A 4,713-nucleotide genomic window follows, 5' to 3' on the forward strand; every position below is an offset into this window, starting at 1 on the left:
CTGTGCCTTTTAACTTCCATTATCGTCTGTCTCTGGACCCCTTAGATCCCATTTTCTTTCCTAGAGCTTTGAACTGAAGCTTGGAATTTAGTTTGGGACAAAAATGTGTCTCAGGGTGGCTACATAGACTGCTCATCATAAGCCAAATGCTAAGGTGAAGCTGTGGAATTGAGTCCTCCAACAACAAGGGGGAAAAAGGATATCTTATGACATACCCAGATAACTGGTGGCTATAGTTCTGCTTGCTAAGATTTAGATACATGGGGCTTGGCTTTGGTTAGCTCACTTGGTCTTACTTTCCAAAAAAAAAAGGAAACCTCTGTTTGATGGGCATTCTATTTATTCCCATCACCTGGCAGGATTTGCAGAAAAATTGCTCAGAAGTAGAATATTGATCCGGATTTTTACATCATCCATCCCTTTTGTTCTTTTTGAGCTGCATCTGGAGACTGCTGGTTTGTTCACTGGAACAAGCAGAGTTAGTTTAAAATGTAGGCAAAAACCTAAAAACAACTGAGTGTAGAATTTAATGACAGATGTGTAAGTTTTGAATACAATTTCTCTCTCTCCAGTCCTCATTTTTGTTAAAAAACAAATAATGATAGGACTGAGTTGCTTACAAGATAGACTTTAGTCTTATACTTGGCCTGCTTATTTGCATCAAGTGCAGCAAGAATAATTATTTCTACATAGGACTTTTGGATTGGCTTTGATGGAATTCTGCAGGGAATCTCAGATAAAACTTTTTAAAGCCCATCCCAGCAATGGGTTTGTATCCTCAAATACCTGTGAGTTGGGTAATCCTCTCCTATTAAGGTCTGAAGATAAACTTGGAGCTCCTGGGCCTGTCAGAAAGTGACATTCTTTACTTACCACAGGTCGGGAACCCTGTACAGTAACTGCACAGACAAGGGTATGAGGCCAGTTTTCCCAAGGGGCTTTTATCAGTTCTGCAAGTTGAGCTTGACTCCTTAAAGGGAAGCACACCCTTCCAGTCAAAGCCTCGGTAAAACAACCAATTTCTACAATTGTGTCCTGTTGCAAAAGAAAATGGATTCTTACTGCACTGATGCAAACAACTATATTGCTGTAAGTTCAGAATGCTCGCAACAGTTTCCAAATTCTGGAGAAGCCAGGAAAAGAGAGAGAGAGACAAATATGCTCCAAATTTTCTTTGCAAGAGTATACCTTACTCAAATATGAAAAGCTGTAAATAGTTCAAAATAACTTTCTCTGACTCTGAAAAACAAAACAAGGATCAGCAATATTCCACGCAAAAGTCAAAAAGATTGGTTCAGTTTTCTGAGTTCAGTCCATTTAGTTAATTCTGGTTTTGCTTGATATTCATGAAGATATTAGCTCTTCACAAGTCCTGTACACTTTCCTTTATTCCAATGTCACAACCTCCAAAGTTATCAGAAAGCTGCATTTGAGAGCACCTATCAGAGTCCTATAGTTTATTATAAACCACCTTTTGAAAAGGATTAAAACAAGATATCAATTGTCTGTGGATAACAAAATGCCCAGGGTAGTTACAGCTAAAAACAAAATTGACAAAGAAGTTTGGTTATCTCTGTGGTTTACAATAACTTCACATCACAACCTTAATTATGATAGCATATACTTTAAACATTAGAATTTTAGAAATCCCATACAGTTCCAGAACATATATTAGTATTATTTACCAAAATATAACCTAAAGAAGATTAAACACTATGTTGGCAATCTTGTGTAACTAAACATATCAAATAATCCTGTTTACTGTTCTTTTGGATACTCCAGAGGCCAGCCTTCTATGGCATCCAAAAACCAGTTGTCAGGCAAGATAATTTTGAAATTGAAGTTTGAATTTGGGAATCCTGTTAAATATGTTAGATGTTTATAACAGTTGATGTTTTGAAATAGAATTCCAGATTATCATGTTGTTTATTTTGCCAAAATGATGACTTCCAAATTTAAAAAAGCAAAAATCTTTTATAATCTTGTACAAATTTTGCTAAAGAGCAGATTAATGCCTTACAAGTACTTCGTTGTGCTTTTATTTCAATGCTAAATTTACGGAGAAACCATATAATACCCTTTTGAATTTAGTCAATATATTCACACACAGAATTTCTTTTGCAAGATTAATTTTAACAATGCTTCCATCATTTGTTTAAATTTCCAGATTTACCTTATCTAATTTAAAACAATCCTTTAAACTTAGGTAAGAACCCTATTTCTGCACCTTCTTATAAGTTTTTACTAAAAACACATCATACTGTTCTTACACACCTTGCAGGTAAATCTATTTCCAGTAGTTTAAATTACATGTTATAATGGTAACTCCTAGCAATTTTAACTGTAGTGTAAAATCTGGTAAGTTGTTTTAATTATGTGCTGATGCAGCCAAGGTTTGACTCCTTCCAGCATGATTATGGGTGTGGTTAATTCCGTATGTCCCCAGGCCTTATCAATTGTGAAGGCGGCAAGTTGAAAAGTTCTCAAAAAACCAAAAAGTCACTTTGTAACCTTAACACCTTTAGCAAAACTAGTATCAGTGCCGCATAATTTAGTTCACCTATTTACATTTTGGTGATATCTGCATTTTACCAAAATCTTTAAGGATGTTTTTATTTCTCAAAGATTAAAGTCACATGAACTAAAAGGTACCACAGTTTTTAGCTTCCCTTCACAAAATATTTGATCCAAGTGCTTGTCTTCCTTTGTGCCAATTAATTAGAGCTTTTTTTTATAGACATCACACACACAACATAAAATATAACTACACAGGCAGAAGAAAATCCAGCAGCCATAAGATCTTTAATTTGCCATTCTTCTATTTGAATTATTGACCTCTGGGTGGGGCGCTTTAAGAGACAGGGCTAGGAAAACATGCAGCTTCTAAAGCCTAATAAACAGCCATAGGTAGGAGGAAAAAAAAGATTTTTGAGAGGGATTCATCCACTTTTAATTCCTGGGGTTTAATGAGGGAAACAGAGTTCTCTCCCATCTCATGCATGCATTAAAAGTGCCAAGGCAAAATAGAGAAAAATAATTCAGTCGACTGAAAAAAAAACAAAAAACAAAAAAAAACAACTTTTTTTCCAGCAAAAGAAGATCCAAGAAAAGAAAAACATAAAGGCTTAATTTTAAATATATCTATAACTCAGATATTCACTTTTAATTAAGCTGAGCACTCTCTAAGCAAATCCTTTTAACTCCTTTATTACCCAACTTCAGCCGCACCAAGCGGCCAATATTTCTGGCTTTCAAACGCTACTGAAGGTCACTTCACAGGTGAAACCAACATGCCTCAGTTAAGGTTATGATTTAACCACAAGTGTATGAGGTATTGTCAAAGGGGCTAAGCAGTTCTTACAAAATTTAGAACCTTTAAAGGTAACTCAGACAAAGGAAGATTTAAGGAAAAGACTAGAAGTTGTTCATGGGGGGAAGAGAATCAGCAAGTAGCAAAAGTCACACAGATGTCAACCCAAAAGCACGCATTCCCTAAGTCAGGTTTGACCCTGGCTGCCACTATAAAATGGTGGAGGCTAAACAAAACATCACCACGTGGTTACAGGTCACTCTCCCAAGGATGTAAAACAAGATGGAGGCCTGCAGCAAAGTTTGCTCCTGACCTTACAGAAAGTTATGCAGAGCACACCAAATTGGCTACAGCTTAAGACCAACCTGACAAATCTTTTTTCATAATTAAAACTTCACAGAGAATATAAACAGTGATAGTTGGGGTCCTGGCCTAGAAAAACTTTTTCTAAAAAGAAAAAAAAGTGTCACATAAAATTAACTTCTGACAGGGTAAAGAAAAACAAGTTAAAGTTCAGGGTTGGGAAGATGTTTTGGGGAAGAACCTCTTTTTTTTTGTTGTTGTTGTTGTTGTTGTTGTTGTTTTTTGAGAGGGAGTCTCACTCTGTCACCCAGGCTGGAGTGCAGTGGCGCAATCTCAGCTCACTGCAACCTCTGCCTCCTGGGTTCTAGCTATTCTCCTGCCTCACCCTCTCCAGTAGCTGGGACTACAGGCACACACCACCATGCCCGGCTCATTTTTGTGTTTTTTTAGTAGAGATAGGGTTTCACCATATTGGTCAGGCTGGTCTCAAACTCCGGACCTCCTGATCCACCCACCTCGGCCTCCCAAATGCTGGGATTTCAGGTGTGAGCCACCGCACCCGGCCTAATCTCTTATTCTTATGCCAATGGGTTCCTCTAACAGGGAGAGAAACTTAAGAGGGGAGCTGGGGAGCCATCGGTTCACCCATGCATCCTGAAAAGAGAAGGAAAAGGAAAAGGCCGACATTCCCGACCCCCAGGAGTGACATGGGGGAAGGCATAATTTCCTCCACTCTCACAAGATATCTGAGGACAAAAAGGCTTAGAAGCAAAAGGAAAAAGTATTTCTTCTTTGAATGTTACTCACCTTTCCTCAAGCCCCATGTCTAGATGCCAAAAGTGTTGCAGAATTTTCTTCTTAGTTCAGCTAAAACGGGCCTTTTGTCACACAACCAGGAATGATCAGGCTTGCGGACACATAGAAGGGTGAGGAAAATGGAATTTAGTGGGTGGAAAAGAAAAAGGAAAAATAACTCAGCAAAGCGAGAGTCCTGCTGGCAGTTTTCCTGCCTCACAAATTGATTCCCGGGTCACCACACAGGAAGAGGAGAGGCCAGGCTCCTACCCCCTGCAAATGGTATGAACTTCCTGAAGCTGCAT

This window comes from Papio anubis, chromosome X, assembly GCF_008728515.1.
Source record: "Papio anubis isolate 15944 chromosome X, Panubis1.0, whole genome shotgun sequence".
Classification (NCBI taxonomy): domain Eukaryota; kingdom Metazoa; phylum Chordata; class Mammalia; order Primates; family Cercopithecidae; genus Papio; species Papio anubis.